The sequence below is a fragment of the Colossoma macropomum genome, unplaced genomic scaffold, assembly GCF_904425465.1.
Source record: "Colossoma macropomum unplaced genomic scaffold, Colossoma_macropomum, whole genome shotgun sequence".
Classification (NCBI taxonomy): domain Eukaryota; kingdom Metazoa; phylum Chordata; class Actinopteri; order Characiformes; family Serrasalmidae; genus Colossoma; species Colossoma macropomum.
The window spans coordinates 37,459,657-37,485,814 of record NW_023494799.1 but is presented as its reverse complement, the minus strand read 5'-3'; the positions used below and the strand labels follow the sequence as shown (position 1 = coordinate 37,485,814).

The following is a 26,158-nucleotide window of genomic DNA, read 5'->3' as shown; positions in this document are numbered from 1 at the left end:
GCACTGTAGAGAAGGCCAATTAAAGTGAACTGTAGGCCCACGTCTGGAAAATGTGTGCATTTGCTTGCAGAAAGCAAGCCCTTTTATCAGGCCAGTGGGATCCTTTGCCCCGGTGCTTGGGGAATTGTTAGGCCAGCCAGCCTTGAGTGTGTATTATTCAGCACCGAGTTCTTTATACTGGCTGAATATGCGTGTAGAATCCTCCTGCTGCATACCATTTTAAAGCCCCAACATTTACAGTAATACTTAGGAACAAGTTGCGTTCTGATCTGCAGCCTCATTCAGACATGAAGAGGTACTCATGGAATAGCCTTGCAGTTAATGCCATAGGGCAGTTTATTCAGGCTTACAAAGACGAGTTAATTGCAATCAATGGGGAATAGTGCTCCTTTTCACATTCTTTGATTCAACATTATATTTCCAGGGTCAGTTATGAGTGTGAGGCACCTATAAGCTGTCTATAGAGATGTGCTAAGGCTATGCAAACATGGCCTGGCTCTCCGCACTGAAGTGGAAGATTCTGGACTGGAGCCTGATGTTGGGGGCTGGCCAGGCTGCGCCTCATCCTTAATTCTCTCTCCAAATATCAGGAGTGCTGAGAGCAAGGGGCTCCGCACAGCAGCCCAGCGATAAAAGCGCCAGCAAAGCAGCAAAGCAGAGCGAACCGGCTTAAAGATGGCCAGAGTTAGATCGGATTATGTTTCCTTAACCTCTGACCATCTATTAATCTGCTCCCCAAACTCTCTAGTCCCAGCCAAGTGAGTGAATGCGCTGTCTCCCGGTCTTCATCGCCGCTGGATGCAGCTGTTGTTCAGCTGGGCCTGGGCCAGACTCGTCCTGCTATCGCTTCTGCTCCGCTTACACCAGTCCGTCTGACCCGCCTGCACATTTAGGGCAGATGCGTGCCCAGTGATACTGTTAAATTGGCATTCGATCATCAATACCAAATCAATAGATTAGGCAAAAAGTAATAGCTGCGAATGACTGATAAAGTGACATGGAAAATAGGGCTGTCAGCAAAAATAAATATTGTGACTTATCATGTATCGTGAAATTGCATTTTTGCCGTTTTGCCCAGCTCTAATGGAAAATGACCTTTTTCCCCCAAACATTTATTAGCAGAACTGCATAAAATCTGGCAGTTACAAGGAACATAGCATATTTCCACTGCCAAATTCTAGCGGTTTGGGGAAGCATCCACCTGATGTTGAGATAAAGTGATGCTGTTCCCCACAGTAAAAGGCTGAAATATGATTAATGACCACCTCCATTGAGGCATATTATGGGCCTTTGGAAAACAATGACGTTTCTGATTTCTCAAGCTTGCAATAACTTTGGTGAAAAAATGTCTGAATTACAGAAACACAATTTAACCCATTCTTTTACTTTTCCAGGTGAGGATAAATTCACCAAGCCCCATTATTAAAGCTGTCAAACAATTTAAATATTTATTCATGATTGATACACATTATCTTGTGTAGTTAATCATAATTGATTGCATTTGTCTTATTATATTCTTATTCCATTTAAACAGCTCTGTGGGTGAACAAAATAAACTTAATCAGAATTTATTTATTACTTTCACTAAATAGATCGTCTTGTGAACCCAGACATGAAAATGATATGATTTGCGTAGAGTGAATACGGTTTCCAGTTTTCATCACCAACATCTGGTGAGAGCAATAGTGTCTGCATGTTCCAACCAGTTAGTGTATATATCATATATAATATATCAACAGGCAAGGTTTCTTCACGATTGCAGCCACTTGCTTTTATTCTCATTTATACACCTCGGTTCTTGCTACAATGGAGGGTCTTGAGGGGAGCGGAAACTTTCCACTGAAGTTATTGCTTTTGTTAGTTTGCTGCTTGTTGATTAATCCCATGACCACTGTTGGCTCCCATGAACACTGTCCAATATAGTTTGCTGGAGGTGCTGAAGGTATCGCTTTAAAAAGGTCATTTAAAGCAACATTGTGTAATAGTTTCACCTTAAAATAACAGCTCAACAATCACTTTGAGGGTACCCCGACTTATAATTGGGAGAATGGCGTCTCTGTCATTGCCTCTCGGGGCCTGGAACACCTGCTATAGCACTATGTGACTTTGGAGGATCCAGCACAAAACCTCTCACAAGAATTGTGTAACGCTTTTCGGCACCATGTCATTCATCAACAACTGTAGCTCTTCAGCTAGCTATAAGAAGAAGCCAGGTCGGTATTCCCAGTATGGACATCATGGCAGAGGCCATGCCAAAAGACCGAAGAAGATGTTTGAGGAAGAGAGAAAGAGAGAGTGATCGAGCAAGAGTAAATCTTGGACTGGCTTTTACTGGTGAGAGCTAAAAGAGATAAAGATGCAAGACGGTCTCACGGCCAACAGGAAAACAACGAAAATCCGACAGCAGAGTGTTCATTCCTGCCAATGTTATTCATGAGAGATTGAGACGAAGGCTGTAACCTTATCTGTGGCATTCCTGTCTCATGGAGTTTTGTAGTTGTTCTGGATGCAAAAAGTCGTCTAACCTCAGTCCTGTTTCAGGTTAGCATGCAAAGATATAAATTCATCTCACGCCAACAAGTTTGGTCAGTCTCTGTCAATCCTATGCCAAATAACCTCCTGTGATAAAATTCTATAATATTTTTCTACCTTGTAAGTTGACATGGTTCTTTCTCTTCTCTTGACTCCCCGGCAGAATCCGACTCCCCTTCATGTGCATGTGCGTCATGCTGGCATGTGAACGCTACAGATTGCACTCGTGATTTTGGTCATTTATAAAGAGAAACATTCAAATTCCATATGCCTGCATGAGAAGGGGAGTCAGATTCTGTATCCTTCAGCTCTTGAACAAATGCGTGTGTACATGAGGGGAGCTTACAGTGTGTTGTAGTTACGACAGTGTAAAAGTGAAACACACTCTGCAACTATAGGGGAAGCCCAAGAGCAAAAATTACCAGTTCTCACATAATGGTACTTTAAAGCTATACAGGGTGTCCCAAAAAAATGACATAATTTCGTAGTCTAATATCGCCAATTCTCCCTCAAATGATCTCAGATTTGAATAAAATGTGTAAAAACTAACCAAGTTGAATTTTTAATGTTATTTTTTCATGTTGAAGAATGGAGTTCACTAGAAACGAAAAAGCATTTAGTGTGTTAGAATATGCTCGAACACAGTCAAACAAGAGTGTGCAGCAGCATTTTCAAGAAAATTCAATAAAAATGCACCAACTGGAAAGCAGATTTGGACATGGCACAAAAAATTCGAAGAGGAAGGCTGTCTGTGCAGCGCAAAGGGATCTGGACGACCACCAGTATCAGAAGATATTACATTTGTGAAGCTGTAAAATCAGTTATAAAATCTACATCCGTCTGAATTTCTTGTCCGAATTTTGATAAATAAATCTTGTATTGTTCAACATGAAGCCTATTTAATTTCATTTGCCTACGACATGTAGTTATTCAGATATTCGCATCTCAAATTATGTCAGTTTTTTTGGGACACCCTGTATTTGAGCGAAACGGCTACAGCTGCCAAATCGGTCAAGAAACATGACGCGCATGAGCAGCTGAGCTTCAGTCTGCATTAGTATGAATGGCTCAAAGGAAAATGCTTTAAGGATATTGAGAAAATTGTGGCATCAATAATTTATTGCTTTCGACAGCCCTAACCATGATATGACCCATAAGGGCACCAGAATATAAACTAGATTGGTATGTTAATTTGTTGATTACAATTAAAAATAACATTTTTTAGGTACTGTGGTAATTATTAGTACTGGAACACTGCACAACTCTACCCAGCAGTCCTTCGTTCTCTTGGCCCTGGTTGTCTGCATGTTTTTCTCTGCCTTCTGGAGGCTAATTGGAGTAATGGATTCACTAGACGACTTAAGGCCCCATCTCGAGGGATGGACCGTACTCTGTTTGATCTAGTGAACGGTGTGCTGGTAAATGTTTTTCCTGCACTGATGGTTGACAGGACTTTGGCCCGGGTTCTAAAGAGCACAACAGGCAAGGTAGTGCAGCAGGTAGTGGTTAAGCCCAACGGTGGTGCTCGATGGGAGCCTGTGCATGAAAGAAAACCAGGCGGAAAGACAGAAGCTGCTCAAATAGCATCTTTCTGAGTAGAGGTGAGCAGTATGACAACATTTTAACGTCATTGTGATGCTTCTCTGACTACTGTCTGTACTCGTTTTATTAAACAGGGAGCGTAATTAGTCCTGTTTAACTGGATTTTGTGCAGTGCAGTTTTTAAATGTGGCACTATTAGTGTGTCTGTGTATCATGAAAATGTCTTTAATTATCGTACTATGATATTTTTGCCAAATTGCCTACACCTGCCCTAACACTGTGTCCATTCACTGTCCACTCTATTAGACACACCTGCCTTGTCAGTCCACCTTGTAGATGTAAAGTCAGAGACGATAGCTCATCTGCTGCTGCACGGTTTGTGTTGGTCATCCTCTAGTCCTTCATCAGTGGTCACAGGACACTGTTGGCTGGATATTTTTGGTTGGTGGACTATTCTCAGTCCAGCAGTGACACTGAGGTGTTTAAAAACTCCAGCAGCACTGCTGTGTCTGATCCACTCAGACCAGCACAACACACACTAACACACCACCACCACGTCAGTGTTACTGCGGTGCTGAGAATGATCCACCACCCAAATAGTACCTGCTCTGTGAGGGTCCATGGGGGTCCTGACCACTAAGGAACAGGGTAAAAGGGGGCTAACAAAGTATGCAGAGAAACAGATGGACTACAGTCTGTAACTGTAGAACTACAAAGTGCACCTATATAGTAAGTGGAGCTGATAAAATGGACCATGAACATAGAAACAAGGAGGTGGTCATAATGTTATGCCTGATCGGTGTATATTTTATAAGCCAAGTGATATCTCAGTTGGGACCTAATAGGAATGTAGTGGATAATGCCTCAGTTAAGACACAGGGAGAGATTAAGACAGCAGTTGGTGTTCACTGTGGTGGGCTTCGTGTTGTCTCTGCTCTTAGACCCAGTAGTTCCCCCTGCAGCAGCCAGCAGGTTTCTGCTGTCGAACACTGAGTCCTCTGCAGGACCACTGGTGCTCTCTTCCCTCTCCCTTGACGCTCGAGGACCATGAACTAGGCCAGCACTTCTTGACCCATCACACACGTGCACACTCCACCACCCCAGGTCTACAGCTTTCCACTTCCTCAGAGTGACTCAAAGAGAGTGTAAGCAGTCTTTCTCCCTACCTCAGAAAAAAGAAAGGAAGATGGCTTGTAATCTGTGCACACGTAGGCAATCAGAGGAGCTAAGAGTGGCTGATAAAATAGGGGTGCTGACTTTCACAACAAGCAGGCAATGGATGACCTTAGCACGATCAATAATGAATGAGACTCAGCTGTCTATGCAAATTCATAAACTGGCCTTAAACTGGCATTTTAGTCACTCTAAGGCCGCTTACCTTGTATGCTAAGTGCAGAGGCAGCTGGGTGGGAGAAAGGGGCACACAGGGATCGCTTGCCTGCGTACAGAGCTTTCTCATAATGTGAGAAAACTGAGGCTGACTACAGCTGTAATGAAGGCTCCTGCTGGAGCACTGGGGAGCAGACTAGGCAGACTGGCAATATGGCAAGAATATAACCTGAAGAACAATACAGTCATGTTTTCTCGCTACACATCTTGTGACACTTTGTTTTCTGAGGTTTGTGAACAGTTTGGAACGGACAAAACTTTTTAGAAAGACTAAAACTAGATAAATAACAACACAGGGTGGAGACATGGTGGACGTATTGGGAGGGAAAGAAGGGGGACACTACAACACAATGACTTTGTTTACGTGCAAAGATTTTTGCCAATCCGATTGAATTCACAATGGAAAATCTCTGTTTACAGGCACACATGAGTAGAGAACCGCTTAGTGTAGACGTTACCATGACACTGAGCATCATGTGAGTCCAGTCAGAGTGAGACGAGCAGCAGTGAGCAGCGCTGGCGTTTTTAATGATTTTAAAAATATGTCAGACTCAGAAAAACGTCCTTAATGTCCTTGTTAAAGAAGGCCGAGAGGAAGACGTCGTGCTCTGAGACACGTAAGCTGGACGTCCGTCCCACCGCCGTCTTTTAAAGATCAGAGCATAAACTTCGTCTCCTCTGCAGACCAGTTTCTGCTCCGCCATGTTGAACGGTATAAACTTTCACTATGACGTGACGAACATGATCAGAACAGACTTAAACTTTCCGATAGGGAATGTAATCAGATACAGGCGTTTACACGGATATTATTCTTCTATTTAACGGATTATTTACAGTATTACCCACCTCGTTCAATCGGACAGAAACTGTATTCTGAATGGCCTCAATCTGAGTAGTTTATTCCGACTGAGGTGTTTACATGGACGTATTCTGTTCTGGTTGTGCTATTAGTCGGATTATTAACGGATTATTAGGCTGCATGTATTTGTGGCTCGTGAAGCAAATGGGAGAGAAAGGAATACAGCTGTTTCTCTCTCAAATTAACTTCACCGTGACCCAAATGTAGCCCATTAAAACAGTATTACAAAAATGCTGCTGAAACACACACATGCCTTTCCAAATTTTTTATGCTTTCGTATAATCTCAGCCCTCATGCATGAACAGAGTGACATTTTGTGGATTTTAGAAGTGAAAAGCGAACTATGAAAACATCCAGTTTTTCTGCGGTAATGTTAATACTATGGGTCTGTAAGATTTGTAATGTTGGAAATGAACAAAAAAGAAAATTTGCAAATCAAACTAAAGCTGCTGCTGGTGTTCTCACAACAATGGACTGCCAACCTCAGAGTCCAGACCTCAACATCATTAAATGTGTTTGGGATTACTTGAATCATTAAAAGCAAAAAATGCAACCAACTTCTAAGACTGAACTTTGGAGTTACGGAAAAACATTCCTGCCGATTTCTTTGTAAAACTGATGTCTCCTGAAAAGGGTACTTATAGTACATTTTATTATAATGGCTAAATATCTGACGAATTATGTTATGTGTATTATTTCAGGCTTCTATGTAATTTTCTGTTAAATATATGTTTTCTACTATTTTCTGACAGTGGAAAATGAGGAACCTGTGCTTATTGGCCGTTTTGACTGGGGATTAAATAAATGAAAGGCGGTCTCTGACCTATGTACAGTAACATATATTAAACCAATGTGAATGTACACCATTGTTAAAGTGATCATATAATACTAAAAATCATATAGAAGGCAAAAAAACAACATATTCCATTGCCTAATTTATTCTGTGTGATTTGCTGTGGCAGATTTTCACACATCTAACTTTAACATTAGGTAGGAAAGTGAAAACAACTTGGCTAACTTACCTGGGCTATTGTTATCTTGCAGTTTATTTCTCGTATTTCAAACTCAGCACGAAGTATGTTGTCATCAGAGACGGGTATCATTGATTGGCATAATGTAACATAATATTTTAGTCCTGGGTTAGTTACGTGTGGCTGTAGCAGAGATGAACAAGAAGCGTGCTGAAGAAGCTGAATACCATAATAAATTCTGACAGTTTGAAAAGACGTATTAACATTTTAAACAAGACTTATTACTACAGAGCAACACAGTTTGGGTTTTAATGAAAGCAAAAGGTTCTGAAAAGAAGCAGCAATTATTCAACACTGGCAAAAATGAGCTATTTAAGATCAGGAGGACAAAACAAACAATTGGTAAACAAATAAATAAAAATAAGACAGTGGCACAAGGTAAAGGGCTGAAAAACCAGTCAGGACTAGGCTTCCTGAAAACATCTTATCACTTAGATGATTCTTAAATGGTAGAGTGAACACTGAGCACTCACTCTACCAATAAAAGATTATCTTAAAACTAAGATGCTTTTGGGAAACTTGGCCAGCTACTTGTTACTGTGTAGTTTATGCAGCTGCTATACACACTGTATACACCGATCAGGTATAACATTATGACCACCTTCTTGTTTCTACGCTCATTGTCCATTTTATCAGCTCCACTTACTATATAGGTGCACTTTGTAGTTCTACAGTTACAGACTGTAGTCCATCTGTTTCTCTGATACTTTGTTAGCCCCCTTTTACCCTGTTCTTCAGTGGTCAGGACCCCCATGGACCCTCATAGAGCAGGTACTATTTGGGTGGTGGATCATTCTCAGCACTGCAGTAACACTGACGTGGTGGTGGTGTGTTAGTGTGTGATGTGCTGGTACTGAGAATAGTCCACCAACCAAAAATATCCAGCCAACAGCATCCTGTGGGCAGCGTCCTGTGACCGCTGATGAAGGACTACAGGATGACCAACACAAACTGTGCAGCAGCAGATGAGCTATCGTCTCTGACTTTACATCTACAAGGTGGACTGACAAGGTAGGAGTGTCTAATAGAGTGGACAGTGAGTGGACACAGTGTTTAAAAACTCCAGCAGCACTGCTATGTCTGATCCACTCAGACCAGCACAACAGACACTAACACACCACCACCACGTCAGTGTTACTGCAGTGCTGAGAATGATTCACCACCCAAATAGTACCTGCTCTGTGAGGGTCCATGGGGGTCCTGACCACTGAGGAACAGGGTAAAAGGGGGCTAACAAAGTATGCAGAGAAACAGATGGACTACAGTCTGTAACTGTAGAACTACAAAGTGCACCTATATAGTAAGTGGAGCTGATAAAATGGACCATGAACATAGAAACAAGGAGGTGGTCATGATGTTATGCCTGACCGGTGTAGTCTCTGTGATTGGTTTAAATCTTTTATCTGATGCAGTTGTCCAGTGTTGTAGAAGTACTGATGATACCTATGATAACATACTCAGAAAAGTGTGCTGTGATGTAATTTATCACGATAACATTTTCAGATGGCACACCCCTAGAACAGGCTGTGTTATAGACTGAAAAGTTCTGGGGTTGCAGCATTTGTAATTCTGAACTACCCAGCTCTTTAGAGAGTTTCATCATCAGAGTTTCAAGTCTTCTCTCCCACATGGGGGGAGATCTAATGCAATAATACAGTATGAGATATAATACAGTTATGCAGTAATGACCCCCCAAGTATTTAGAACCGTTTGAAATGTATTCCCTGGTGCTGCTGCACAGCGGCAACGTCCAAAAAATCAAAACCACTATTTTTAATGAAGGTACACACACTGGCGCTGACTTTCGGTGTTAACATGCCCTGGAACTCTGTAACTTTCAGCATTGCACAATTTCGCCATAGTACACCACTCAGCATTTTGCTGTTACTGCGTTGAATTAAACCCAGAATGAAGCCACAGAGAGTCATAGTAGTTGACGTGGCTTAAAGTTTACACAGAGAGTTAATCTGAAGTCTTGAAGACCTCTTAGCTTGAAAACTGAAAAGTGAATTTGTGAAGAGGCAGTTATCTGACACCAAATGTAGTGATGTCAATAAATAGCATTGAAGTTTTACTCTATTAGGTCTGTACTAGTGGAGTGTAACATGAACTTGTTTATCATCACATTCTAAGCGGTAATTCACTGCCAGGTGACGTTGCACGACAGGGTTGCATTGCGGCCGTGGTAGCTTTTAGGCATAAGAGCTGGACTTCTGCAGCTTCTAAAGTTGTGTCTGGTTTATGGACGTAATTGATCGGTCGATTACCTGTTAACCGAAAAAAAAACAATTGTTTAAAATTGTATTTTATTTGCAATAAAAGTTCCTGTTTTGAGTACATTCTCAGGAAAAAAGGTACAAAACTGTTACTGGTGCAGTGCCCCTCTTGTCACTGGGGTGGTTCCCTAAAGAGTACATCTCAGTACCTTTAGTAGGAATATAATTGTACTATTGAAATGATATGTTCTAAGCTGTACCGACTCCACACACCCCGTCTCGTCTCCAGGCTTTTTACTTTATTGTTCTGTTTCAAAACATTCGGTTATGAAAAGGTACAAATACAAACTTTTCACCTGGAAAAACCTATTTAAGGTTCACGATCAGACCTTAAAACCACTGTTTTCTAACAGTATAGGCAGGTTCATTATGCATGAGGGCGCAATCGTCAGTTGGTTCCTGTAGACAGCCTTGAGAGCGGTGTTCGGACCACTTTGCAAGAGGATGATATCATAAACACAGCCATGTTTCATATTGAAAGCAAACATCTGCAAGCAATAAGTCAGACAGGTATGTATTCCGAGAGAAAGTGTGATGCATGGCGGTGTGAGGAAATCACACATGGAGGTGCAAAATCATAGAGAAGGACAAGGTGGATGGCTTTCGAGAGTTACATTGAGCCAAAGCTAGCCTCCATCATGGCATTTATGTTCCTTTTAACTTGGGCTAGTAACGAGTGGTAAATATAACTGATGAGTTTAAGAACTTTCAGTAGCCCATCATTGTATATTCCAGCCAACTTTTCAGTTTTTGGTCATATAATCATGAGCGTAGTTGTCAACTTAGTTTCAACAAAACCAGGTTCTTATGTAGGGTATGTTTCATAGGGTTCCGGCCTCCACATACCTGCTTGGGCCTGGCTCCACCTATCAGTACTACAGTTCATTCGAAGAGCACTTTTTAATATAATACTCAATTATAGGTTTGCAGAAGTGTTTTACAGTGGTTTTGAAGGTGATTTAGTCAAACAGATTTCAGAGCTGAAACTTTCTGTATTTTGATATTTTTGTGGGCCGCATCTTTGATTTTAGGCTTGCTGATAGTAGTAATAGGTGGTTTGTGTCATGGTAAAATTAAGATTACTGATGGTTTCGGTTTATGTCATGATGTGTGGAGGGGAACTCCAGTCCAAACACACCTAATTCAGCTCATCCGCTAATTCCTGGTTCTCCATCCTTGCCGTAGACGGTGCACACAGAAAGCTGGCTCCATGCTAGGCTTATGGCTAACGGCTAACCCTAAGAGACAGGGTTTTCCTCTCTTCCAACTCACCCTTTAACTCATTAACTCAGTATTTTCTGATGTCTGCTTCTTCGACAATGGACTGGACTAACTTACCTCAGACTGCAACTCACTACATGGGAGGTGAGGGAAAGTAGCATGTTTCGCACTGTATATTGCGTTATCTGCATTTATTTGTGGCAAAACAACGATGAACAGGTATATCTCCCACTACTGCTTGCTGGTTAACATTTACAACTGATGACAGTCGGTAACCGGCCAAAAAGAACTGGCCAAAATTTGCAAAGCCTGGTTACCAGTGTTTATGGCTGTATTTCCTAGTATGCTGTTCCTGTTGTTTGGTTTGTTGTTATTGTGTGTATGATTCCTGAACAAAGCATTTTGGCTCAGGCTATCTGCATTACATTCTCTGTCCCCTCTCTCTCTCTCTCTCTCTCTCTCTCCCCCTCTCTCTCTCTCTCTCTCTCTATCTCTCTCCCACATACCAATCTTTCAGCAGACAGAGTTGGTAGCGTCCTTTTGAAAACGTAATGATGCTGGTGTGTTGAGATTATGGATGCGTGCAGTGCAGTGTAATGGCCCGGCTCTTTATTGCCTGCCGCATACTAATCCCAGAGCTGGAGGAGTGAAATGACACCTGCAGGGTGATGAGGTGTGTGTGTGTGTGTGTGTGTGTGTGTGTGTGTGTGTGTGTGTGTGTGAGAGCAGAAGCAGCATACCCACATGAAACACCACCATTAAAAATGATCAAAGAAATTACTGCACTGTACTGCACTGTGCTGCACTGAGGCTGCTCTCATACCTGGCGATGTGCAGGATACATCTCTGTATCCATACTGCACACAAACACACACACACACTGAAACCCACTCACACACCAATTACCATCTTCCCTTAATAGATTTTCAGAGATCCACTGTGTATATATTTTCACTTAAACTTGCCCAAGGCATTTTCAGCCGAGGACAGGAAATGGTGCTCATGCTTACGCTTTAAATTACTGTCAGTGTTTTGTTCCCCATGCTGCTAAATTATTTATAGATCTGAACTGGATTCTACAGCCGTAATGAAATATTGATATGTCATTAAATTAAAACATTAAGACTGGTGTTATAGTGTTTTCATTTGGACTCGTATCGGCACCGTAAGCGCAGAATCAGTCTTAGTCACACGTCTGCTGATCGTGAATTCGTCTTCCCAACGTACCGAATAGTCATTGAGGTGATTTGCTTACACCTTTGAGCCAGTGCTTGTTATAGCCCTCATGCGAGTCACTTAAATTTCAGATGCATTTCTTGACTTTCTCTTTCTTCACAAGCAGGGCAGCACGGCCCAAAGCGTACGGGTCCATTTTGTTTGGCGGCAGCGCGTGAACGAGACGTCCATTTTCCTCGCCATGACATATCAGCCACCGCGTCACTCGCGCTCTCATAAAGCACGCCCGAACAGAGCAGCGCGATTGCGGTAAACGCAATTTCATCTCCTCCAGAGCCTGCAATAAAGCACTCTCTCATGCTTAAATGGCCAGTCTGGAAAAGCAAGCGCTCCCTAATGTGAGGAGACCTCAGAACATGCCGAAAAAAAGATGCAGAGAATCATGCTGAAGGTAGCGAGGACAGCCAGAGTGAGAGAGAGAGAGAGGGAGAGAGGGAGAGAGAGTAAGAAATGAAAATGGTTGGTGGTGGGGGTGGCTGGAGGAGAGGAGATTGTATTTGTATTCTAATTATTTTCACAAATGTCATTACGCTTCTTTTCTTTTACTCAGGCACTGGCGGCGAGCGGCGCAGAGAGATGGTTATCTCGGAGAGCCATTTTAGTCAAAGAATCCTCCTCCCCCTCCCTTTCCCTCGACGGTCCGTTTGAAAAGGCGAGCGGCTGTACGGTTGGCTTGGTAATTTCGCCGGCTTTTCATGTGTCGGAGGACGATGAGTCCTCCTCCATTAGGTAGCGTCGGCCTGTGATGTATGATGTATGCGCAGCAAGGCAGTCTGATGTTTATTCATGATTTTGGAGGCAATGCCTCAGCTAAAGCCCTCTGATTTCCTTTTAAGGAACAAACTTTTGCCAGATTGAGATTTCAGTTTAAAGGCGCAGGGACCCTGCTCGCAGCCCCTTTTCTGCCTCTCCTCTTTCTCCCCCTCTCCCGCTTTTTCATCTTTCTCCCTCCTCCGATATTACCTCTGTCAGCTTTCATTTGCGTGACCTCCTGGAGAAAGGGGGAAAAGAGAGGGAGGGATCACACGTAGTTATTTCCCGATGATTCTCTTGCTTAGCTCTCCTTCACCATCCTATTCTCTCTTAAGGACTTTGTTAAAGACGTAAAAATCAATCTTGTCTTTCCGTGCGTTGGCCAGCGCCTCCGAGTACCTGCTATTCTGGCTTTAAAAGGCTGGCTGCCTCATGCTGAGATGACAGTGGCAGACGGATGGGGACGGCTCTTTGTTAGCGCGTTAGCTCCACGCCACTCATAGCCAGCCCGAGGCTGCTGTGGGCAGTAATCAGTAAACGCTGGCGTGAACTAAAGGACTACTTGTTCTCAGCAGTACTCGGCCAACCTCAAATCTGCTTTATAGCAACCATAATTTGAAAAGCTACTCCCTATTTGTCTTGTAAATGACTTTTTAATGATAATCAAGATGCATCCATCCATCACAGTGCCACAAATCCACATAGTCCTTTGATGGGACTCCTCCTATTAACAAATGGTGCCTATTTATAATAGCAACAGCCCACCAGCAGCAACGTGTGGCTGCAGCACTGTGCACTCATTTCAAATGAGAAAAAAAGAAGAAATAAAAGTGAGTCAGAGTGCATCCTGTCTGGTGTGTGTGCATGTGCGTGTTATTGAGGAGAATACCAGTGTAACAGTGTCCCGTGATGTCATGATCAGCTGAAAAAATGGTGAATGACAAGCAGCTCCCAGTACATGAACACTTTAATGGGCCCAGATCATTGAAAACTGACCTTTTTTAGATAAAGGAGTGGACGTTATGTCTGTGAAGACACTGTTAAGATTTCAAAATGTACCATTCACTTCCATACAGTCCGTACAGTCCGTATGTGGAGACTAGGCTGCAAAAAAAGTCAATTTTGAATTGTTTGTTTCTGTGATGTCACGAGAGCCAACTTATTTGCATACATTAACCTATTCAGCCTTCAGCAGTTTAGCTACGCCCGTTCACACTTATGTTACAAGGAATGTTTCAGCCCAGAACAGGTAACAGTTCAGAGCTGCCAATCAGAACAGAGCTTATTTACATATTGCAGTTTTCAAGTCACAGTAATGAAAACAGACTGTTTTAATTCTAAGGGATAAAAAGAGGTTGGAAAAAATGTTTATGTAGAAATGAATAACGACTGTTTTTGATACATAAAACCACATAAATGTTATAAGTGGACTGCAAAGGATAAACTAAAATACAAGAAAAGTGTATGGGCTCTTTGAACAACTCTTAAAAACTCAAACATTTAAAATAATTCATACATTCATACATACATAAATTAAACATTTATGTTACCATAAACATTCTTTTGCTTATTGTTACTATTATCAATATACTATTATCAATCAGCACGTTAATGTCCGACAACTAAATTTGGTACAGTAAAGATGTAGTATGATAAAGAAAAACGCCACAGAACTGAAGTCTGAAAAGTTGGAATTTTGAATAGTTACATGGTGTTTCTATCAGTGCCTATTGTTTTTCTTCACATTACACTTTATATGTATCTGTCCTATTTAATTCACAATCAAATGTGGATTTTAAATGGTTTTGTTAAACATCAGTAGTGACCAAAAGAGTGAGTTTAAAAGGCTCATATCATTAGAACTCAACTTTCCTTGCTTTTTATATGAGTTTGATGTATGTGGCCACTGTTAAAGATTCAAATACATAGCATTCAACCCTCAGTCCTTACAGTCTATATATAAAAACTAAGCCTCCTTCATAGATTTCATTGTTTTTGTGATGTCAGGAAAGCCAACACAGTTGCATGTATCTGCCTATTTGGCGTGCAGCAGTTTAGCTCCTCCCATTCACACTGAAGTTACAAGGAATGTTTTAGCCCAGACTGCTTTTTGAATGAGGGACATTACAGGGCATCCAATAAGAACAAAGCTTATTTACATATATCAGTTTTAAAGGCACAGCAACACAAACAGCCTGGACAAAAAAGAAGTTGGAAAACCTCTTTGTAGAAATGAATTCTAAATGATTTTGCTACATAAAAATGCAGAAAATGCAAGTATTTGATTTGGTAACGGACAATAACTCACTTTTTAATCGTGGTTTGATTGATGTGGAATATTTTTTTTAAGGTTTGCGCTCAGACAAGGTCAGAGAACATATGTACCAAATAGACGTTAACAGCTTAGGTAATATCTTTGTTTTTGGTAAATCGTGATGTCATGTTGTTCTCTGGATAGGTGCAAAAACCCACCCCTAGTGTGTTGTATTGTGTTATAAACATATGTGTTTGTGTCTGAGGCTGACTGTGCTGGTTAGCGTTGGGGTCATGTGGCTGTAGCGCCACCTGCCCCTACTAGCAGCACTGCTGCATACATTAGAACATAATGAACTATAGACTGCAGAGACTTCACTTTCCAGCCCTGATCCAAACCCTCATCTGGACCAGTGGACAAACCCAACTTGACACTTGACCGGAACACTGCTTTGGTCTGTTTATTCTGCACTGTCCTTTGCATACATACATGCATACATGAGTTGAGCGTCTGGCACTTTGCTCTGTTGCTCTGCCACCCCCCCCCCCCCCCCCCCCCCCCTTCTCAAAACTGCCCAGCCATATTTGGTTTCTGAAGCTGTGGGATATTAATAAGCTCCCTGTTTTCTCTTTGGGAGCCCAAAGTGGTGCAGTGGGGCATGAGGAAAAGGGAATCACTCTCTTTGTGCTTAACATATGTAATGCCACACTAATCAGCGGCAGCTCTGCCGCACAGGGGCCCCACGTTTGCACTGATATGATAAATAATGCAAATGTGGGCAGCCGCGGCAAATGCCAGAGCGGGCGCGTGGGAGCGCAGAGAGAGAGAGCCCGGCTGGCGGAACCGGCTGATTGTTGTGCTGTCAAACAGATTTGCATGAAAAAGAGCCGACTAATTGCGACACTTTAGCCGCCACGTCCCAATAATACAGAACAGGATGGCTGAAGGCCACGTGGAGGTACTCCACCCTGGGCTTTTTCCCCCTTCTTCGGGGAGGGGAGACTCTGCTGTCTCTTTGAATGTGAAGCCAGTGGCCATGTACCCCCACATCTAGACTGGCCTCTTGCTCAAAGCGCCATGTACATATCAGTCTTTGCTTCAATTCTCAAGATACGAGTGAAAAAGAGTGGTTTGAGGCAAAGGGCAGAGCGCATTAGCGCTTCCTTGTGTGTGTGTATTTGATGTGCGTTGGTCGGAGTAGGGTGTGGGGCGTCGGCTGCCGTAGGCAAGCCTTCCCTTTCTTTTCTTCCTTTAATAATAAATGATGGATGTTTCAAATTAGAAAACAGTGTAGGGAAAATCCAATTTAGTCTTGAGTTTTGGAGGGAGTATAAAAAAAAACCTCAGGAGTGGAGTTCTGTATCACGGAGCCCCTCTTTTGCTTTAATGCTCACACGGGGGCTAGTGGCGTATGATTTAATGTGGCTTGTGAAAATGGCCGCCATTATGTACACTATTAACAAATCAAGCGCTGTTCCAGAGCAGAGTGAATCTCTGGCACTTAGGGAGCGGTGGGTGGCCTTCCGTCTCCTGCCATTGATTTATGGGTCCTGTTTTTAATCAAGGCAAGGGCGGAACACCGCAAGATAGGGATTAGCGCTGTGCTCGGGTTCAAACTGGCACTTCAGTCGCCTCCAAGGCTGTTCAGCCCTAAAAGGTTATTTGCAGATTACTTTCGTCTCGTCCTCTTTTCTTTCCCCTGCTTTTTTTTCCTATGCATATCCCACGTTTATCTATTCTTTTTCCCTCCGCCTGTCCACGGAAGGTAAATGAGGTGTATCTCTTCAGCTCCCTCCTCTTCATCGCTCATCCCACTCTTGTGATTCACCACGCCGCTCTCCCTCATCTGACTCCGGAACCATTCTTTCCTCTTTGTCTCAACCTGCCCGTCTCCCTGTCCTCATCCTCTTGGCCACGCAGCCCTCTCTAGTATTCCAGCTCAGACTTCTCCGGCTCTACGGGCCTGCTGGAATCCTGCGGTCTAATGAAGCCAGCATGACTGGTGAGCCCGAGCCAGGAGGAAGTCTGGCTTTTCGCTCTTACTACAGATTGGGCAATGTCCCTGTGCACCGCATTAAAAAATAAAAGGAAAAATGGGCATTCCTATTTAATGAACCGTTTCCTCAGAGCCAGGACACAAAAGCCAACCCATAAAACAGCAGAAAGAAAGAGGACTAAAAGTGGCGTAAGCTGTAAAAGGCACATTTCCTCTTTTTGTTCTCGCGGCAGTTGCACTAATACTCGGCTTCCCCGCTGAAAACACTGTTAATTCCCGCAGCCAAAGTGGAGAAGGAAAAGTTTATTCAACTCCCTTTGGTGCACAGCGGTGTCCATATGTCCATAACCTTTAAACCATAGAAGTAATCATATTTTTTTTTCCCCCCTCTCTACTTTTATTTCTCCCTTAAGGAACTTGAAGGAACTCTGAGGCAAAGTCATCTGCTGATTTTACATCTGCTCCGAAATCTCTTAAAACCCAAGGTAAGAGACACACCCCGAGAGCCAAAAGCAAAGCAAGCGACAAGATGAGCGCATTGAAACGTCCGCTGCAAATGCACAGACAAGATCAACACCTTTAGAGGCCTAACTCGTACAATGTTTTGTTTTGTCCTCCTCACAAGTGCCTTACCACTATACCCTCCATAGAACCAGCAACAAACACCCATGTTCTCAGCTCACACATAAACAGGTAGACCGGCCCTGCAGAAATAAGCAAATCCCTTTCATGCACTTCATTATGGAGTGCAGATGTTTTTGTAAGTCTTTTTCACAAGTTTTAAATGGCTTCCATGTCCAAGGCCACAGCTGTGTGGATCTAATGTGTTTTTTTTTCACTCGCTCACTCTCACACACACACACACTCTCTCTCGCTCTCTGTCTCTCTTTGGTGTACGGCCCGGGATTGTGAACTATGTCAGCTCTATAAAGATTTTGCTTGGAAAGAGGACAGCTCTGCCGAGTACATGTAGTTTTATTTATGTTGAGGTTTTATTTGTGATTCGAGCTGGGCTCAAGTGGGCCTCCTGCATATTGGACTTAAGCAGCTACAGATGCTGGCCCGTACATCCGCAAGATCCCAGCGTTAAAGCCGGCTACCACGTTTGAATGGCACCAGAATCCCTGAAATCGCCGAAAATGCCTGCAAGACGTGGTCTCCTCCGAGCCAATTAAGTCTGTCACTGCCCTTTAAAGGGGAGAAAGTGTGGATGCAGCAAAATATGTGGCTCGGCAGACAGAGGTCGTATCCCGGAGCTTCCCCGCATCCATTTCCAACGGCTCGTTTCGGCCTTTCTCTTGTCAAGCACGCAGCCTGATCTAATTTGGTGGGGTCAGAGACTTGGACAGGGATCTCCTGACAGGCCTGTAAATTTTGAGGAACACGTAATTTGGAGCGGTGACAGGCAGTGCTGGGGCAGCAGGCCCAGGCCAGAGAGACTGAGTGATTCAGCAGGACACTGTTGCTTTATTACATCAGCCCAGTGGATAACTTACCCATCACCTCACTCAACCGCACCACCTCTTTGTGGGTGTGAGTGTGTGTGTATGTATGTATGTGAGAGAGAGAGAGTCTGGCGCACACAAGTGTCAGAATAAACACACACTAGTCAAATGTGATAGAGGAGACGAAGCGGCTGACTCGGACGGAGTCCAGACAGGCAGTTTTTGGCAGTCGTAGCTGTATGAAAGATTAGCCTGCTTATTCTCATGTCGAGACAGTGACACGGAGCTGTGTACAGGCAGACCGAGAGCTCTAAGACCTTAAGTCAAGTGTGTGGTGGACCAGAACTCTAAATGGGCTTCAAGTATCTGCTACCATTGAAAGGTTTGGAATCCATGTTTTTCAGTAATATACAACCAAAACCTGTCAAATATGCAACTTCACAGGTATTAAATAATAATAAAGAAGCTAGGAAGCTCTAAAATATTTGAGTTTTTTTTTTACATGCGTACAGAATTAACAGATCTGAAGATGATTGTAATCCGACTCACGTATGAGACAAACGACTTGAGAAATTAGGGGAAGCTGAAACGTCTTATTCAAATTTCCCATTCCACCTTAAATGGTACTGTAGGTTCAGTCCAGGCATCTGTACAAGTGTAACTGCTGCTCTGTTTCAGGTGGTATGAAAATGTGGCCAAAAAGCTGCTGAGTAAGAGGCGCCTTGTAGAAAGACGTGAAACAACAGTTAGCACCATTTTTGCTGGACACATGAAGCTACTAATACAAAGCAATATTGGCATAAGTTTGTCTATATATTATTCAGTTTTGTTTTTACTGTTTTACACAATAAAAATACTTTAGTGGTTAAAAATGATTCTTATTAAAAAGCAAACGGACCTTTCAGAATAATAAGGCCCTGCTAACCTACAGAAGCTTACTTAAAGCTAAAATGTTTTTATTTGAAAATATATATATACACCTTGATACGTAACAAAACCATCAATAATTTGAATTATACTGTGATATAAATCTTTTTACTCACTACTAAGTCAGTGGGGAAGGACTGTCAATACCCAGATATTATTGGATGGTGGCCTATTTTCAACTGGGTATCTGTTTGTAGTGAAGTGTCCAGTGCTTGTACTCAGCATTTAACCCTTGTGTGGTGTTGATATGATGTGTGTGGTCTGGTGGACCCTCCACTTTATTGTTTTTTAAATCAATACAGCCATAACCAGATACCAGATATTTAAGTATCCAGCGTAGGGTTCTCCTTTAGCAGCTGTAGCCAGTCAGCATGTCCATGTTGTCCAGCCTCACAGACACACACTCACACACATACACCGATCAGGCATAACATTATGACCATCTCGTTGTTTCTACGCTCATTGTCCATTTTATCAGCTCCACTTACTATATAGGTGCACTTTGTAGTTCTACAGTTACAGACTGTAGTCCATCTGTTTCTCTGCATACTTTGTTAGCCCCCTTTTACCCTGTTCTTCAGTGGTCAGGACCTCATGGACCCTCACAGAGCAGGTACTATTTGGGTGGTGGATCATTCTCAGCACTGCAGTAACACTGACGTGGTGATGGTGTGTTAGTGTGTGTTGTGCCTGTCTGAGTGGATCAGACACAGCAGTGCTGCTGGAGTTTTTAAACACTGTGTCCACTCACTGTCCACTCTATTAGACACTCCTACCTTGTCGGTCCACCTTGTAGATGTAAAGTCAGAGACGATAGCTCATCTGCTGCTGCACAGTTTGTGTTGGTCATCCTCTAGTCCTTCATCAGTGGTCACAGGACGCTGCCCACAGGACACTGTTGGCTGAATATTTTTGGTTGGTGGACTATTCTCAGTCCAGCAGTGACACTGAGGTGTTTAAAAACTCCATTAGCACTGATGTGTCTGATCCACTCAGACCAGCGCAACACACACTAACACACCACCACCACATCAGTGTTACTGCAGTGCTGAGAATGATCCACCACCCAAATAGTACCTGCTCTGTGAGGGTCTGTGGGGGTCCTGACCACTGAAGAACAGGGTAAAAGGGGGCTAAGAAAGTATGCAGAGAAACAGATGGACTACAGTCTGTAACTGTAGAACTACAAAGTGCACCTATATAGTAAGTGCAGCTGATGAAATGGACAATGAGTGTAGAACCAAGGAGGTGGTCATAATGTTATAATGAGCCCCCACAGGTTCACCCCAACACCACATGTGTAGTATAAGTGTGTAGGGGGTGAACAGTGTGAAGGCACTGAAAACGAGAAAGGAATCTGAGGTTGAAATAATAAATATAAATAATAATAAATTGCATATTTTTTTCTTTTGGTAAACATTTTAAATGGGCCCCACAGACCTGAACACGACACAAGGGTTAAACACTTCAGCTATGCCTAATACATAATGGTCATATGGTGGTCCCTTTTCATTGATGCCAAAGGTAGAGGGTGGCTGATGAATGGTGCTGCAACAGATGGGCTATAGTTAGTAATTATAAACCTACAAGGCATCTGCATCTGTGTGGTGGGTGTACCTGATAAAATGGACAGTCAACAGCTACAGTACAGGTGTACTTTAACTATTGCAGATTTTGTCAAGTTATCTTTTGAAATTGAAGGCAATATGAATGTCAACTTTATTCTTGGTTTTGTTGTAAGTACACATAGTTTTTAGTGTCTAATTTATAGATTTAAATAGAGTAAAAATGACTAATATAACAAGTGTTTCTAAACTTTTGCGGTTAGAGCATGTGCAGCTGCTGAGGGCTGAGCTGCACCTTAAAGGAGAGCAGTCAGATGTAAGAGTAGAACAGAGAGGGCACCAGTGCTGTGGGGGGACGTCATGCTGCCAGCACAAGGAGAGGCACCCCGCTCATGTCTGCTGGAGAGCAAGAAGAGGGAAACGGGCGGAGGCTGGGGGGGTGAGTTTGAGCTCACATGGTGCTGCTGCAGTGTTGGGACTACATGCTGCCTGCTGCCGTAATGAGAGAGTGAGCTGTCAGAAACGTGCGTGTAATGGCTCCCCTGCCAGCCGCCCGGTTCAGGCCTTGTGGGACCGAGGAGCGATCAGGCAGATGCAGTCGCCCGCAATCACTCACCACCAGGCTGCACATTTTCACCCTCTTTCGGCCCGTCTCGCTCTTGACGAGAGGCAGCGGCTGATAGGCCCCTAGGCTCCCTGTGCTCGTGACGTGATGCCTACACGAATCCGAAGAGCTTCAGCCGTTCTCGTCTGAGTCGCGTCTTGGGGCTTCCCTGGCTATCTGGGCTGCAGCTTTGAGCTCGGCAGGCACATTTTTACATCTTAATGCACCTGTGACAGCTCCTGCTAGCCCAGGCACAGTCGGATTTTAGACGTTGAGACCTGCACAACAAGGCCCGCTTAGCGCAGCAGCTCGGTTAATTCATCAAGACGTTTCCCACATTCCAAACGAGACGTGTCAAAAGCGCTGAATATTCAACAGCTCAAGCTTGCAAGCATGAGACATATACTGTACAGTTTCTCACATCTGACCAGGATACGGATCATATCAATATGACTGGTCATTTGGGACTTGCAGTTTTAAACCTAATGCTAGCCAGATGCAGGCTGTATGCACACACACACACACTTTTCACAGGTTGGCTGATGGGAACTCTTCCGTTCACAGCCTCCATCTTGCTAGGCCCACGGCCGCGCTACCCTCATGTTATGACAGCCTCTCTTTAAGCCGTTTCAGCTGCAGCTAATAACATCCCCTTTTGGCCTTAGAGGCTTATTATCATATCGGGGGAAATGATTGACAGTTGACCTTCACGCAAGTTTTTGAAAAGGCATAGAGACAGCGCAGGTCATCTCGATCGCCGCAGCGACAGCTTATTAATACTAATCTGATAGAATTACCCGGAACCAATTAACGCGCGGCCCGGCGTCCTGGGCAGCAGTTAAAGAGAGAGCACACTGCTGGTGCTGCAGGAGGTCCGTTTGCTCCAGCAGTGGGCAGGGCTGTCCGCAGCCCGCCCGCAAACGTGATGTGGCCAGGAGGTGAGCGGTTGGCGTGCTGCAAATGCTTAGGTTAGCTTAGAGTGCCCCTGCTTGGTGAGCCTTTCTGTTCAGCCTTCTCATTAGAAAAGCTGAACAGGAGGGGCCGGTTAACCCTTACTGGTCTGGAGTTATGGCTGTTTTTCTGTACTGGTTAAATGTAGTTACTACATAATGAATTATGTAGTTATGTAATAAGTTACATTTACATTCTGTATTTTCTTGTTTGAGTCTGCAGATTAAGCTTTTTTCCATTTAAATGTCAAGAAATGACTAACTTGGCACAAATGTAAAGATTAGGTTTCCTTTCTGCAGAACAAGACTGCATACATAACAAATCCAAATCATAATAAAATATCTGCTCTTCTACAGACAAACACACGTGGTGTTGATTGAGTTTTAACAGCTGCTTCTCTTGTTTTAATAACCAGTAAGTGAAGAAGTGTTTAAATTAAATGTAAGGAGGCATTTTATGTACTAAATGCCGTGAGGGACTTTTGAAGTTTGAGAAAACACAACATTTTATTGCAGAAAGGAGAGAATGGGTTGATCACCTCTCCTGGAAATTTTACATAGGCGAACTTTATTGCAATCACTGTGCATCAATGTTTTTAGACAACCTAATGACTGTTGATTCTGACATTTTATCATCAATAGAGGTAATGTAGTCCTCTAATAGTGTCAACTCATTAAGCCAGGTCACTCCATAGTCTGAGTGTGCTGTATTTTTGCATAGGGGGGCTTATGCTGCCACTGGTATTAGTAGAAGACCCCTGAATGGAAACGTATAGATAAGCAGTACAACACTATATAAAGACACATAGGACCAGAGACATGGGGCACTCTCCCTGCTTACCTATATCACATGCCTAGGCATCCTGAAGAGCTGCTAATGTTTGTGTTAAACTGTGAAAGCCTGGACTAGGGGCAGAAGAAGCCTGAAATAACCAGGATACAGTGAGTGAAGCTGAGTGGACTTCTGGACCATGTACTCAAATTGTCACCTCAATTTTTAAAGTGTATAATAATCAATGAAAACATTTGTTCAACCCCTTTAACTGTAGGTACATTGTTCATTTATTAATCTTAAGACTCACTATTCAGTGACTACTATAAATTATTTGGCAACTACTATGAAGCTAATGTGTATATATGAGGATTTGAACTGCGGGCCCACATACATGCCCGTGCAGCATATCAAACATTTTCTTGTAAAATATATAGCCTTATGGAACTAACTTAACATATCCTGTTCAAAGCAAATTTGGTGTTCATAAAAACGAACCTACAAGTTTGTAAAGGCGAACAATTTGTCATATAATGTCTGCAGTGTTGCAACAAAGCTTCAGAACCGCTGCCGATTTCCTAACTTGAGCCAAGCTGCCTGTTTGACATTTATTTTATAGCACTTGGAATGTAAAAAGTGCCTAACTGATGTCACATTGTTTGTGTGTGCGTTGCTAAAACAAAAGTCTGTACTACATTGTGTGATGCGAGAAAATAGACCTAGAAAAGGAAGAAGATTAGAAAAGCAGACCTCACTATTCAGTGAGATAAGACCTCTCTGTAGTTGATTTATGTGGACAGAAATTATTGCCATCATTGCTACTGTAATAGTGATTTAACACCTTTCTGTGCTGTGTTTGATGCAGTTCACGGAAGTTACATCATCGTCTGCTATCAGATAATGTGAAGATATGGCTGTCTCATCCCGGAGACTCCCTCTGTGCGGCACACTTTGGTCTCCTGGAGGCGACTGTTGGCCCAGGGTGGGGAGAACTGGTGAGAGGCTGTGACTGAGGGAGCTGTCACTACAGTAGAAACGGAGGACATGGCAGTCCTGCGCCTTTGGGAGCCTGACAAGGTCAAGTGCTTCTGGAGGACTCAGTGAGTCAGAGCTAGGAGAGAGGAACGTACTCTCTGCAGCTCCTGCCAACTACTGGCAAAGCCCCAGTAGTCTGTCCCCCCAGGATCCTTGTTTCTTTGGGTGGGAACGTGGCCACGCGTTCTGTACATCCGCTTTTAATCAGCGACAAATGTGCGAAGCCTAGCCAGCTGATGACACAATTAGCATTGCCTGTTACGAGCACCATGTTTTTGTGGATTGTTTGGGATGTATTTGCTGCTCTCTCGTGTTAACCCACTTTTATGGTTTTCAGTCAGTCTCTGATGGTTTATTGCTCCATATTTCATAGTATCCCATGAGCCTGCTACAGTGTGTTTGTGCCGTTTGATGTCATTTGTCAGGAAACTATCTGAACGCTGGGTGATACCACTTCAGAGGTCTGGTTGGGGGGGTAGAGGGGATGCAATGGAGGGTCTGCCAGTTGTCAAAATGCAGCATCATTAGAGAATGGTGGAACTGGTGGGAGACGGTAGCTAAATGTGCAGGCACACTGGAGCTGCTCTTTGTTTTCTTTTCAAATGGAGCTCTAGGGATATGTGCGATAATTAACCATCCTGAAAGTGGTTAGAGAAGAGGAAAAAGAAGGGCCGTGTTTGCTTAGGGAGAGATAACACTCCCTGACTGTAACGAGAGCACGGCTGCTGCTCCAAACAATATTGCTTTAGTGCCCGGCTGCATAATAAAGCAGCTCCTTATGCATATTAATGCAGGCTTTTTGCATAATATCTGCTCCATGTGACACGCTCAGCAGAATGCAGACGCCTCGTCAGTTCTTCTTTACCTCCGGTCTGCCCGAATAGCGCTGTGTACGTCAACATTCCACCATACAGGGAACTGTGATTAACCCCTCCAGTACTTATACTAACTGAGCATCCCCCGCCCACCAGCCCACCACTCCCCCCCACGACCGCCATGACTTTTCCCATACATTCCACCCCCCCTCACACATGCACGCATGGGCACGCGAGCTTTTTAAAACCATATGGCGGAGGTGTGTGTGGTGCCAAACGAGGTCCTCGTTACCTCCCCTCCCTCTCCCGCTCGAGCGAGCGTTTTTGGAAGAACTACAGCGACATCTGCATGAATCGTGGCTCCAAAGCGCCAGGCGGATACCCGCTGCGCGCCGGGCTCTCTCTCTGCCAGCCTGCCGCCCCCGCGCCCTCCGGCTCTCATTACAGCATTCATAAACATGGCTAATTGCGCGCCTCCACCCCCCTTTGCCATTTGCATATTCTAAATCAGCACCCTGGGGGATTTGGCACGCGATGGGCGGGATCTAGACGCGTGGGGCTGCGTTTTCGGATATATCCGCGAACTTTTTTTCCTCATGAGCTACAGAATTAATGTATTTTTTTTATTCTAGTAAAATTATTTAAATGGGATATTGGACTGCTTTTCCGTTTCTCTTTGTTTTGGGTACGTCTTCCTTTATATATTTTTGTTTAGTAAATATTACAGATTTCATACCACACATAAGTCAGAAAATGTGTGTAAAGTAAGAGATAAATGTATTTTTCGTTCTCTTTTGTTTCGTTCATTCATCATGGTTAATTAGGCAGCAGCTTGAGAGGGTGTGACTGACCACAGTCTGTGTAATTTGTACATGCATGTACTCTGAGTGTGTGTGTTTCTGTATGTCTCAGGAGCCAACAATGCTCCCCTTGTGCTCCTCTGAAAAGGACAGTGT

At 43.4% G+C, this 26,158-nt stretch overlaps 1 protein-coding gene across 1 annotated transcript in view; it reads left to right on the top strand.

Moving 5' to 3' along the window:
- Positions 1 to 26,158, top strand: part of LOC118818669 (trichohyalin) — a 315,469-nt gene that overhangs the window by 25,999 nt on the left and 263,312 nt on the right. The window contains exon 5 of the mRNA XM_036585957.1: positions 17,503 to 17,574. The gene's annotated coding sequence lies outside the window, so the exon portion shown is untranslated. The remainder of the gene's footprint in view (positions 1 to 17,502; positions 17,575 to 26,158) is intronic.